The following is a 15,179-nucleotide window of genomic DNA, read 5'->3' as shown; positions in this document are numbered from 1 at the left end:
ATAAGGAAGAACAGAAAAGAAATTAAAGACTGTTAGGTTTGACTAGTAAGTTGGTCAGTATTAGCACTTTTTGCTAGATAATTTTGTTGGTATTTCTTTTTCAGGTATTAATGGCAATTTGGTTCCCGTGTTATACTTCTCCCTTTGATGACACTCCACCCATTCTTCTTCCTTAAGGATTAAAGTTGTTATTCAATAAATCAATAGTATTGCTTTTGGATTATTCACAAAAAATGACAATTTTCTTTTACGCCTGGCTTATTGTACATGGCATACTTCCAACACTTATTTTTAAAATAATTCAAAACAAATAGATAAATGATAAATCATTGTGGTTATATATGTTATATGTCTGGTGCATTGGTGCATATGAATGTATAGTAGGACATCTAAAATAAACATAATATAAATCTCACTAACGATTTTAAAAAACTTATACTCCATATTAGATCAAAACTATATTTAATTCTTTTATACTCCGTATGTAATAAGTAAGCAGTCATTTTATCTAAACAAATAAGAGTCTAGCTAACTGGCTAAGAGCTTGTTCTGATTTAGTGAACTGAGCTGAACTGAACTGAATATTTTATGAGAGAAGGAAATTAGAAACTGAACTAAATTGAAAATAAGTTGAAAAGAACAGGCCCTAATTACACCATACATAAACACTTGAAACAAAATCTCAAGAAATAATTCATGTTGTTACTCAAACAATTAGTATTACATGTATCATGGTGCACCTAGAATTAGGTGCACCAGGCCCAATCCGCCGCCCAGCCTAGTGAGTCCGCGTCCAATAGAAAGAAGTCTGTGCCCAACAGAAAGAAGCCCATCCATTTTTTTTTGTTTTAACCATTGAATTTTGATATTCTCTTTTTTCTACCTCTAAATTCTTTGAAAACCTAAATTAAAACTTTCAACAACCATCTTTGATTTTTCTCTCTCCTCTTTTTTTTTTTCCCCTTATTAACAATTTTGATTCTCCTTATTTTTACCTCTAAATTACTAGAAGCTCTAAAATTTTAAACAATGGGGAAAACTCTACTTTCTCTATCCACTTTAATACTTCCTCTGTTTTTATATTATTGCACTATTAGAACTTTTACACTATTAACTTAATCTTCTTTGACCATAATTTGTGATTTATACATTAGGAAAAATATAGTTATGTGGAATCTAGTTAGATTCGTATCGAACTCTATTTTTCAAATATCAAATTTTTATAATTTTTACAAAAGTATAATTGAAGATATTGATAGCTAAAGTGTTGCATTGGCAAGCGTGAAATCCCTTATGATGCAATAAAAAAATAACGGAGGAAATATAAAGTTTCTTGTATTTTGTTAAAAAAAAAAAAATGGAGATTTGCTGTTTTTTTTTTCTTCTTCTTTTTGGAGCTTTTTGACCATTTTGGTGGATTGTGCAATAAAATTAGCAAATATGATGTTAATCGTTCCATATCCATTACCTTCATATTTTTGTTAATATATTTCCTGTTTGATGTTCATATACGTTGTCTTTTATGTCCATATATATGTGATGTATGAAGTAATAATTTGTGTATAAATTTTATCAAGTATTTTGGTATGAAATAATAATTTATTTGGATGTTGTGTATTTCCTTATTTTATTGTTTAATATTTAATTATACACCAACTATTGAACACCTTCAAGAAACTTCTGAACATCCCCCCATAAGCATCTGATAAGACACCAGAAGCAACACAAAAGCACAGAAGCCCCCATAGACTTCTGATAAGCCCCTAAAATTTTCTAATAAGCCACCAAAAAACACTGAACCAATCTCAAAAACCTCTAAACCCCTATAAAAACTTCTAAACCCCAATTATAAACCACTGAACACCTTTCAAAAACATTTTAACCACCTTCAAAAACCTCTTAACCACCTATAAAAACTTTTGAACCCCAATTATAAAGTATTGATCACCCTTTAAAAATATTTTAACCACCTTCAAAAACCTGTGAACCCCAACCAAAACCCTACCAAAACCTCTGAACACCCTACCAAAAACTCTGACCACCTTACAAAAACTTCTAAACCCCAACCACAAACCACTGAACACCCTACAAAAACTTCTGAACCCCAACCGCGAATCACTAAACACCTTACAAAAACCTCTAAACCCCCTACAAAAATATTTGAACCCCAACTACGAACCACTGAACACCCTACAAAAACCTCTGAACCCCCTATAAAAACTTCTGAACCCCAATTACAAACCACTAAACACCCTACAAAAATTCTGAACCTCAACCACAAACCACTAAACCACTAAACACCCTACAAAAACTTCTGAACCCCAACCACAAACCACTGAACCCCAACCACAAACCACTGAACACCCTACAAAAAAATCTAAACCCCCTACAAAAACTTTTGAACCCCAACCACAAACCACTAAACACCCTTCACACTGCTCAGATTGCTGCTTAGCCTTCAAACTTTCTTTATAAACAACTTCATACGTTCTAACTAAAATAAACAAACACAGTTGATAATAACCATTACTGGATTTCAAAAATAAAACAACAAAATTCAAATATAGGAAAAAATAAGGAATTATAATCAATATCAAAATCAAGTTCAGAAATCATATGAACCGAATGTTCAGAATCATATAAAACAATATTTGTGAATAATTTAATCAACAAGTGATCAAATTCATCACAAGTTAATAAAATAGAATGAGAAATCAAAATCTCATTGTGAATTCCAACAGCTTATTTAAAATTGATAATCGTTTGATTAGTTAATCAATTAATCAATTGAATAATATGAAATTACAACTAATTAAACCTTACAATTACGCCATGTTCAAAATCATATTAAACTCAAACAGAATGCATCAATAGTTTAATCAACAAGTGATAAAATTTATCACAAATTAATTAAAATACAATGAGAAATCAAAATCTAATCTCAAATTTCAGCAACTTAATTAAAATTAATCAATCGTTTAACTAGTTCATCAATTAACCAATTTAATTATATGAAATTACAAATAATTAAACCTAATAATTATACGATGAGTTCGAATCAACAATTGCTCAAAAACATTAATAGAATCAATAGAAAATGTAAAATCAACAAATAGCATTAACAACAAAAGCCTAATTAGCGAAAAGACATAAGAAATCAAACCTGCATTGTCGAGAACTTCAAGTCTAGAAATTAAATCCATGGAAATAAACAGCAGTAATGAAAAAATTCAATCAAAACAGAGGAATCAACAATGGAAACAAAGAGAGAAAAATAGAGGAGAGAGAAATTATGTTTGCTGATTCAAAAATCAGAAAAGTTTAAGAAGAAGAGAATTGAAGAGAAGAAATTGAAAAATAAGGAAATAATAGAAAAAGGAAAGAAGGCGTGAAATAGAAAGGGGAAGAACATTGAGATTTGAAAGAAGAAAGTTACAGCTGGCAAACTATTAAACACGTGGTGTCAAACTAGTGGTGGAGCACACAGTTTAAGGTGCACCACGGTGCATCTTATAATTTGCGGTTACTCAAATACACAATTTCTGTGAGGATTATGAAAATATGACTTTTGATTGGGCCCATGGGCTTTAATTATAATCTCAGTTAAAACGAAATAAAGGGCCCTATCCTCATAGCTCAATCCAATACAAAGGGCCTTATCCTCATAGCTCAATCTAATACAAATTTACAGTCATGGAGTGAAAGAGGATACCTCACATTCTGCCATCAAGTTCAATTCAAACACAACCAAAATAAATAAATTTCCTATTGCATTGTTAGAAATTTTTGTTGTAAAAAAAAATCCTATTCTTGATTTTATTCTCATTTTACTAGAGTTATAAACTTATAACCATTTTATGCATGGAATTGTTTCTATTAGACGTGCGGTATTTTTATTATTGACGGTTTTTTCACCATATACCCCTGAGTTTTTTGTTTATTCACCATATACCCATAAAAATTTTTATATTTACTATATACCCCTGAGTTGTTACAATAATTCACCATATACCTCTAATGACAACAAGATGAGTGGAATTTGTTTAATTATATATTGAAACTACCTTAGATATCTTCCCCCATCCTCGAAACCACTTTTCTCCTTTATCTAATTCCTGAAACCACTCCAAATCTCTGTAACCATATTTGTATGATTGATTTTGGGGATGAGAAAAGGAAATTTGGGGTGGTTTTGATGGTGGGAAAAAGAAATTTGGGTGATTTCGGAGGTAGGGGAATGTATTTAGGGTGGTTTCGGGTCATAATTAATTCTAATGATTGAAAAAGTTACAAATTATTAGTTATCAAGGGTATATAGTGTATTTTTGTGAAAACTCGGGAATATATAATGAATTTTAAAAAGTTCATGGGTATATGGTGGATAAACAAATTTAATTTCACAATTAATATGATAGCCATTATCTAAATTAATGTTACGGTGGCAAACAAGTTGTTTGCCTTAAGTTAGATATCGAACCATCAATTTGATAGAAGAGTAGGCAAATATTGTTAGTAATGTGAACAATCATTGAAGAATATACTCCGTATATTTGTTGGACCGCATTCATACCAAATTAATAACAAGCTACCATCTTGTAATGAGTAGTAAGGGGCTTGAAATGAGTGCAATAAGAGTGGTGGATACATATCAGTAACATGCAATAACCAACTAACTGAAAAGAATTTGATGGTGAACGTCTTTAAACTGGCAGTTTGCCATAAAATTGTACACTACTTCGTAGTAGCAGTTGCTTGAATGGCTGCTGCACTGAAGATAAGTCGTAAGCCCCCATGCTTCCCTGCCATGCATGATGCATGGGTATCCTCAGTTTTGAATTCTCTCCATTTCTTGGGAGTTGGGACTAACAGCAGGATCGGTTTTGATTTTAACATAATCTTATGACTTTTGATTTCCACAATTTTTTAAAATAGACGGCTAAGGTCATTTGTTATTTGATTTATTTTAATTACTTCGTAGTGATTTTAATGAAAAATAATTTTGTAATTATTTTAAATATATTTCTATTTTTCAGAAATCATTTTTTAATATTTTCGAAATTCTGTCGTTCGTTTTAAAAAATTGTGATAGTCAAAAGTCATAACACTACATTAGAATTTTCATTATTTAATTTTGTGAAGATTAATGATCAATCATTACATATACTGCCTCCGATTTTTTTGAGTTGCAACTTTGGGGTATTATTTGAGAGATATAAAATATTCCAAAGTTGCAACTAAAAAAATCGGAGGTAGTATGATGGATTCAAATTTAAGATTTTAAATAAATAGCTACTTGTACTCCTCGTGAAATGGTATACGCATAAACAAGTGTTTTGCGTATGCAGTCAGTTGTTGACTTGGATAGCATTATTTAGTTGTAATTTGAGATTGAGTAACCTTTATTATTAGAACTTATTTTCTTGATCTTATTTTATTTGAACTGAAATAAGTGAAAATAAAGTAAACAAAATAAGATCTTAATGCAACTTATTTTTTGCTATCTTAATCAAGTTGTTTTTGTTGAGTTTAACTTATGTTTACTAAATTAACATAATTTCTAATCTTTAAATAGAAGTTTATTTATGCCTTAAATCAATAAATCTTAATTTATTCTTTTAAAAAAAAAAATAAATAAATAAAATCTTAATTTATGAAATTAAACTTATTTGAATAAGTTGTGGAGAACATAGCCTACAAAGTTCTAAACATTAGATCATGTACACAAAATTAGGCAAAGTAGCTCCACCAAACAAGATGAATCATTGACTGACTTGATACTTCACGTGGAAAATGTAGACATCTAAAATGACAAAGATGCTCATTTTTTTTCATATTCCTTTTACATAATGTCTTGGTCATTTCGATACTAAAATACTTAACTTAAGGAAACTTACAATCATAATAACGTGGATTAAACATGGTGGAATCGAAGGGCCCCTATTTTTTGGAATAATATTGGAATTTAGTTACTAAATTATATCATTCACATAATTTGAAGAATCAAATTAACGAAAAAAACACATGATAATATGGTTCTCGCATGAAAGCCTCATCTAATCTCTTCTTCTTTTACCACTCACGTCGTTTTGTCACTCTCTTGTATCCTTTTTGGCTTTTTTCTCAATTATACAATTACGTATATGCTTTCTGAAATTTATTCTATTATCTTGTTACAAAAATTTGGTACAAGAAAACAAGCTAAATTTGTGAAATATGTAATATAATGTAAGGGATTAAAATTAAGACCTCTGGTTAATGTTCAGAAGAATATTCTTCGATCAAATCTAACAACCAAATGCTAATTGATACCCACACGATAGTGTCGGAACATGTCATATGCACATACATGAATTATTAGAGGGATAATTCCAATTCATGTTTGTTAATAAGATTTAATTTGTTAGCTTTACTAAGGCTATTATTGATCTATACTTGAATAATTGAATAAATTATGCTTTTTGCTCTATAATTTCTTCTTTATGGGTTAACGACAATGACCTCGTAACAATTTAAATATTATAAGACTCATAAGGTATAATTGAGTAGTAGTGATGACACATAAATTTTAATGATAACACACATCATTGTTGCTAGCTTAGTCTTGTTACTAGATTGACATAGTATAAAGATGAACGTGAAAAATTAAAGATCAAAATACTTCCAAAATAAATATGATTTAAATTTCGACAGCAAAGATAATTTTTTTTTACTTTAAAAATTAAGTCATACAACACTTACAGTCAAATCTCCTTCTTCAAAACATCTCATTACCACACACCAAAACCCTTTAAAAAATAATGCATAAAATATTACCAGAGTTTAAATTCTATTTTATTTTATTTTATTTATTTATTTATTTTTTAAAAAAACTAGAGTTTAAGCTTAGATGCTATATTCACTTTCAAGTTTCAATGTTAGGCAAAGGGAGAAAATATACTAATTAATTTATTTTTATTCAGTAACATATGGAAAATATTATAAACCCAATTATTGTTTAAAAAAAATATACTCCATGCTTATTGTGGAATAAATCGCTTTAATTAATTTGGCAATATCTAGAGATTTTGGTGGTGGCAAATACAAGTTGGGGGTTAGAATGTGAAATACCTATAATGACCTTAGAATCTGCACGTAGATAAAGCCTCCCCTACTATAAGCCCCACCTCCTTAACCACGCCATATATTTCATACTTCAAAAACCCCATTTTGTTCAACAAAAGAGAGTATTACATACTAAAATAACATATCCTTAAATTATTTCTCAAATAAAATGCCTATAACTTCTCCTAAGAGCGTTGATGGAGAAAGTGTTACAACTATCAACCACAAAGGGGGTCAATGCTTATGCTCTCCTACAACACATCAAGGCTCGTTTCGATGTCGATTTCATCGATCAAAAGTATCGACTTGGATGATGAAGCGGTCTAACTCCATGCCTATTACCAGGCCTACAAAGAGTAACACCACTACTACTACGACTACTTTCACTACTAGTGATCATATTCATCCAAGTTTTTCTTCTCTATCTCCTAAGTCCACAGACTCTCAACCACGCGATTCATAAGAGTTATGATAAATCAATCTCCGAGAGCAGATAAAATGATGATCCACTCCATCAAAGAGGTATTTTGCTAGAAGAAAAAAATATATTATGTTGTCTACTCTTAGGGATTGGTCAATGAAGACTTTCCTTAATCCAAGAGGTATCATGTTGTAAGAAATTATGTATTTGGTTGTACTATCACTTCTTCTAGCGTAGTATATATACCATTATGTAATATACAACAAATTAATAAGAAATAATTTAATGATTTATACTCACTACAATATGAGTTTTATTTGAAAAAACATAAGTCTACAAGCCTTTCTCATTTCAGTGCTCGAGCTTGAGCTGATGTCAGCTGTATATTTCTTACAGCAAATCAACAATAGTAGTGTGTATATAATTTTACATATCCAAATAGTGTAGACTCCATATATTAGGACTAATTAACTCCATCTAGCTCAATCTTATATAAGCTGATTTTGAGACATCTGAGGCTTGAATTGCTTTAGCTCATTGACTTTGTTAGTGTGTTATTCGATCTTTTTACCCCAAATAGTGGGGGTCCATGCATGGGATGGGATGCCGCCCACAAACATGATAAGAAACCCTTTTCTTGCCTCCTTAAAACTACTGCCATCATTTTATATTTTATACTAGTATAAATCCCGTGCAATGCGCGATTGTTATTTAATTTTGTAAAAAATTATACTCATAATACTAATTCAAAAATATATATATATAAATTTAATTTTATACCTAGTTATATCAATGTCAAGATTAGTGACACTTAAACTTGATTAAAAAAGGTCTATGAGGTTTTATTTTAAAAAATAAAATTCTAAGGATAGTTCCCGTGTGTGCTACATTTTTATTGATATAACTTTCAAGAGTAGTAAATAAAGTCTATATATATATGTTAACAAAATGATTTTAATTTTACTTGAATCAAACATTATTTCAAAAGTAACAAAATTGAAAGAAAAAAAAGTTAATAGTGTTATCGAAAACTAAGATAATAGTTCATTTATTTACAAAAAAAAAATTACCTAATATAAAATACTACGTATATATAAAAATATATTAGTTGGGTTTATACAGAGAATTATTATTGTTAAGAATTTTAATTGGAAGAAAGATATTTTGGATTATTATAAAATAATTTTCTTAAAAATTCTGCATAAAAACGAAAAGTAAAATGGGCATGAAAAGTTTTACCCAAGAGATAATATGTATACAATAGAATAAATTACACTTAGACATGAGCAACACATTAAACACTAACCAAAATATTGTGTAAATCCTTTCTCAAAAAAAAAAAAAAAAAGAAGAATATTGCGTTAATCATAAGATTTATATCCATATTTAATCATGCATATTATGTAATAGAATCTTATGATTGATAATATTATATAAAAGAATCACACATATATAAAATAAACTAAAATATTAGTTATTTTGTTAATTAAAGTAAAATTTATCTACTGATATTTATTTTCAATACTTATATTTATATAAATAATCCCCCTCAAAAAAAATTATATAAATAATAATTAAATAAAGAAATAAAAAAGTGGCGGGAAAATTATTAATGACATCGTGACAAGTGTCATTTTAGGTTTGCTTTTAGTATATGTTAATTGATTATGTGTAACAAAGATTTTAATGATACGGACTATGAAACAAGTTTTATTTGTGAGTGTTATAAAGAGAAAAAGATAGAAGTGCATGTGATGAAGAGAAATAATAACTTAAAAAGGGAAAGAAATCATTTATTGTACATAATATATGTTTTTAGTAAATATTACTTACGGTATAAACGGATGTGGAATTTCTTTCCAACATATTCCATCTCGTTAGTTTTTTCCAACTTTCCATATTGTAAGGAAATTTGCTTCTTAAGTAAATAAAAAATTAAAAAGTCAATTGTTATATTGTATTATATATAATACAGGACAAGTTTGGAAATTTGAGAATTGGTAAGGTTTTGGTAAGATGAAGAGAAGTTTAATACTTTTTCCGTTTTCCTTTATTTGCAATATACTTTCATGACACACGCTTTAAGAGAGATATTAGATCATATAAATGGATTAGCTAATTATTACTTTGAAAAATAAACCATTCATTTACCTACTCTAATCGATCATATCCTAAAAAAAATGTGCATTAAAGATGAGTGGCAAATAAAAGAAAACAGAGAATATAAAGGTTTGAATAACACTTTAGGGAGTTCAAGTTTGAATAACAATTTGGTTCAAAATATATAGAAAATTATAACACTTTATTATAGCATTTGAGTAGAAAAAAATTAAATAAAATATTATGATCCGATGAATTATTTTCACCCTACAATAAAGGTGGTCATGGGTCGAGCTAAGCTTTCGGGATGCATTGAGCCCAAGTTTGGGCCAAAACTGATGCCCAAACTCAATATTTTTCGAGCCAGCCAGTATTGTCTTGATAGTTTAAGCCGATAACATGATTGTGCACCGTTGTATATAATAAGGTTAGTCAAAGAAAATTTCAACTCAAAGCCATATGAGAATGGAGTCCTTTAACCTTATAATATCACATCCCAACACTCCCCACTGTAAAATCACAACGAGTACTATCACTCCGTAATTAACTAATTACATCATCACTCGGTCACTCCAAAACAAACGTTATACGGAGTAAAACAACTAATGACACACCAATATTGCTGATTACACCCTAATAATACACAACAATCCGTAACACCTTCCTCTCTCTCTTACTCCCAAAGTTCGCAACTCTGATTTCTTCTCTGTAAATTACGACGCTTTGAATGTGTCGATTACGTATCGTGGTACGGAATTAGAGTTCGTCAATTCAAAATGTGCGAAGATTAAAACGCGAGGGTCGTCGTATCTTGATGCCACGCTTTTAGGTGATGGATTTGAGGTTTTTCATGATTTGATTGAAGATGTTGCTGCTGGTAATGTTCCTTTCGATACTGTTTCTACTATCAAAGGCAATTTTGACCCCACTTTTTCCTCAATATGTTCGTTTTTAATTTTATAATGAGACAAATTTGTGAGTGCAATTGTTGTTTTCTTTAATGTTTATATTGACTGGAAAAAGATTGGAATTAATTTTGGTGGTTTTTTTTTTCTGAATTTTTAATTTCTGTCTGGACTGAATTGAAAGTGATTACTGAAATGGGTGGTGTTTTTGTTCATGTAATACGGAGTACTAAATTGAGCTGAATTTTTTAGTTGCAAAAATAGTTAATGAACCTTTTTATCTATAACTCTGGGTATTCTGATTTTTTGGCGTTGATCTTCAGAAATTTACTCTATATCATAGAAGAAAGAATTGTTAATGAAAATAATACTAAGTAACTAGAATTAGGAATCAGTATTTCTCAATTATGTTTCTGGGTTAAGGGGACTTGGAAGTTGTGGTTATTTGTCAAATTGAATACTTTGATTAAAGTGATATTTTTTTTTTTTTTTAGGGGTAAGGGGTGGGCCCCACCTTAATTTCCTATCACAGGAATATCAAGGGGGTATTACCCACAGGGGAGGGGGGATATGAGCCTCGAACCCTGGTCACTACCACGGGAACTGAAGCTTAGCTCCACTGAGCTATAGGCTTCTTGCTCCTTTGATTAAAGTGATATGCTCTACTTATATTCTAGCATTGCTACTCGTAGAAGGCTAAGGCGATTTGTATTTGGCTGGTGATTCTAGGATAAGATCAGTGACAGTTTGCAATTATATCATCTGTATCCATTGTTGTTTGTGTAGTTGGCCCTGTTTGATGCATAATTTATACTATGTACTTCGTATATGGTTTTAACCTTATGCTGTGGGTTGTGGGGAAGTGAAGTTTCAAATTGTTCTGGATCCCTGATAAACTGGTGTTGCTGCGTTAATTGTAGTAGATGCAATTTTTGCTGCCTAAGCTTATTGTAAGAATTGCAAAATAAAGATGTTGGTCCAAGTATATATACCTGCTGCCTGTTTTCTAGTTTAGGTTTATCTTCGAGTTCTGGATCATTGGGGTTTAGGTTTTGAGTAATGCTAGGTTGTAGTGATGATTTTCTCCCTCAAATTGTCATGCCTGGCGCACCTTCATGGATTGTCATTGATTAGTGTAAAGTTTGCTGCTATGCTGTTTTAGCTGTTGTCCCTGTTTCTACTTCTATCAGCTCTATACAAGTGTTTAGTAGCTATTTCGTTATTTATATTTTTAAGCATAGCAAGATAGGGAGCTGTTTGAATAAGATTCGTAACTAAATATGTAAGACGTACAAGTGTGTTAACCCACAGATAGCACTTACGCAGTAGAGACCATTACTTGAAGCTATCAATTGAGTGTCATGAGTTTGTCATCTAAGCAGTGACTTTTGCTAATCCTAATGTGGTGGAGGACCCTTAAACTCATGGACCTCTTCAAAATATATGCTTATCGTCAAGGCAACTTGTTGAGATTGGAATCATTAACTAGCGAGTTTTCCCATCAGTTTATAGCATGATATGGTTGAATTCATATTCTTCAAAACTGGGAAGATCCAGAGTCTCTTGACAGTAGATACAATAACCTAAGAAGTCTTAGCTTTCTGAATTAGCTATCCTTAATTGGGGATTAGCTGATTTGCTGGTATACGAATTTTTTTTTTTTTTTTTTTTTTTTTTTTTTTTTTTTTTTTTTTGACGGGAATGGTATACGAATATTAAAGGAATATACACTGGCTATTATGTTCATTTTAAGTTACTTAGCTGTTTATTATGTTCAGTTAAAGTAACTTAGCTGGCTCTTTTGAATTAAATATTTTGATTCTGTTAGCTGCATACTAGGGGACGGTCTACCTTTGTAAATGTACGGAGTAATATAGTAAACCAACATATACAAGTAGTAGCAATCATTGAGATCCAGTAGTAATTGCTGATGAACATCTTTCAATAGTTTGAAAATTTTTCTCTAGGAATTTGGATGCAAATAGCTCTTTCAGTCATTTCCCATCTGATCACTAAGCCGTGGTTCTTTTGGAGTTTATGATCATTTTTCAGTAGTTTAGAACTACAAAATAGAGAGACATTTGAGCCACATATAATTGTTTTTTCTGTTGCGTTGTTAGTTAAATGCTCTCAATTTTACATACATACAAGAAATATTCCTCCATTAACAATTACATTTTCAGTGACTTAGGTGGGTGTATACAAGAAGCTGCAATTATTAAATCAGTAATGGAGATGCTTCCTGCTCGATAGTCTCGAGGTGTACATTTAAGAAGGTTAGTTTATGTGAGTTTTGCAGGATCTGCAAATCATATTAGGGTTATGTACGTTATATTATATTAAAAGTTAAAACTTTTGTATAGGGGTAATGTACATTGTTTCGAAGTCATTATTATTTCTTATAACATTTCTCTCGATCATAACAATGAGAAATCTACGTGCCCTGTTAGCTTGATTGTATCACCACAGTATCTCAGTAATATGACTTGATTTGGAATATCATAAACAATACTCATTTTCGTCCTCTTTTAATTACAATGTCGTTGATGCTTGATTTAAAGAGAGAAGAGAGCGAAAGAAAGAAAAAGAGATCATTTCTTCGATCCCTGTTTATTTTACACATTCCGATTATATCTAATAATCGTTTCACTAACCACTGTAGTAAGTTAAATCATTTGATTTATTACACTGTAGTAGTGAAGTTAAAGAAAGAACATCTAATCCGATCATAAACGAGAGAAGAACTAATTCCAATCCTGTTCTTAGCCCGATCAAATTGAACCAAATTATCCTCAATCTGATACCCTCCTATAACAATTGATGACTTTGGGTTTTTACCACCATCCACAAAAGCAATACAATATCCAACATTGGTACTCACCAAAGAGTTCAACGGGGCTATGGTCCATACTGCGTTCTTGCCCTGCAGCACCAAGTCGATGTTCGACACCGAAGGTCCGACCCTCGTGGACGGGAGAGTATCGTAGCAATACTTGAATGGTGCAACCGGAGCAACTCTCTTAGTCGGGAAGGAAGTGTTTAGTATTTGTCTGTCGAAAGCAGTAGTGACAGCCTTGTATATGGAAGTTTCCATACTAGTGTAAGGTTGTAACAAACTTATGGTTGTTCCACCATATCCCTTGCTATCTATAGAGAGTAAAGACTTGTTGATTGATACGTCTTCTCCTCCGACTCTAATACCTTGTACGCCTATGAAGTACTCGGATGTACGAACCGGGTTAGTGACCAGAGGAGTGTAAGTAAGCATGCTTCTTAGGTCTACGTTAAGACCGGTGCCTCCTGGGGTGATGTTGTAAGGTCCATCACCAAGGAAAGTGAAACCATTTTCCGAAAATGGAGGCAAACACAAAGCAAATGTTTGAGCTAAACGGAAAGCCGAGGACGCTTGTGTAGGGAACGAAACTTTAGTCCTACCGAAGCCAGCAACTCCGGACACCCCTTTTGCGAGGCCACCTAACAAGGAGGTGGGCGCGCAAACAAAGAGGAAGTTGGGGATGCTAACGAGGTCGCCAGTGGTGGCACCATTAGAGGAGTTGAGTTTTATTACATCGGTTGCGAGCTCGCTTCCTTTTTTCGTTGATGTGTTGGTGATGGGGTTGCTGATGATGGCTCTACATGTGTTGTTGTTACACCCCGGCTTTGGGCCCGAAGGACATGACCTACATATCTTGGCATTGGCAAGAGCACAAAGTGGGGAACCGCATGGGACGGGTTTGTATGTCGAGGATACGTAGCGTCGGCCGCAGTTGAGCCATAGGTATTGTGTACCGAGATCTAGTGTTAAAGGGACAAATACCGGGGGAGTTCTTTGGAGGATTTTGGTTGTGTATTGGGAGGTGGAGGCGTCCTTTGAGATAGTCAAGAGTAGAGATTTGGGGCGAGGCGAGACGATGGCCGAAGCCGCGGAGATGGTGGTGGTGGTGGAGGTGAAATATATGAAGAAGAGATACAAAGGAATGAGATAGTGATTAAAGAAAGAAGCCATGTTAGCTAGAGAAGTTGGATATAAGATTTTAGTACGAGTCTTAAAGAGCAAATGTCTGACTTTTAAAGGAGTTTTAAAGATAAGATGGATTATTGGTTTGATGGTGGTTGAGAGTCAATTCATTGGTGCTGTGATTTTTTTATTCATTTGTACATTTATAATTGCAATTTTAGAGGCATGATTAAAGATATCTACGTAACTATATAAGAGGGACCTCCAGCGCATTATATTATATTTCTAGGAAACAGAAACTTGTAAAAATGGAAGTAAGTTGGCACTTGCAAACAAGCAATGTGATGACTGATGAGAAGCACCGACACTTAGATTAGTTTCTATTGTTTGGACTTTGGACTTCGTAGATCATTGAATTCAAGGACATTGTTTAAATTTCAAGCAATTAATCAATTATTATTCCTTCCCTATAACCAGAATTATATGGAGTATTATTTATAGAAACTGCTACGGAGTAATTTTTAATAATTTAACACTGTATATGTCATACTTTCTAGATCTAATTTCAAATGTGTGGGCTAAATTTCAGTGAGGCATATATTTGAAAATAATTACATTATAACGTCAATCAATGATAACTAAATAATTTATATATTATGAAAAAAAATGCTCGAATTAAGCTTGATAAATAGTG

At 31.8% G+C, this 15,179-nt stretch overlaps 1 pseudogene; it reads right to left on the bottom strand.

The window, feature by feature from the left end:
- Window positions 1–12,982: 12,982 nt before the first annotated feature.
- Window positions 12,983–14,556, bottom strand: LOC145578580 (putative aspartic proteinase GIP2 pseudogene; annotated as a pseudogene).
- Between the last annotated feature and the right edge of the window lie 623 nt (window positions 14,557–15,179).

The sequence above is a fragment of the Chenopodium album genome, chromosome 14 (assembly GCF_948465745.1).
Source record: "Chenopodium album chromosome 14, dcCheAlbu1.1, whole genome shotgun sequence".
Taxonomy (NCBI): Eukaryota; Viridiplantae; Streptophyta; class Magnoliopsida; order Caryophyllales; family Amaranthaceae; genus Chenopodium; species Chenopodium album.
This window is presented reverse-complemented; position numbering and strand designations above follow the sequence as displayed.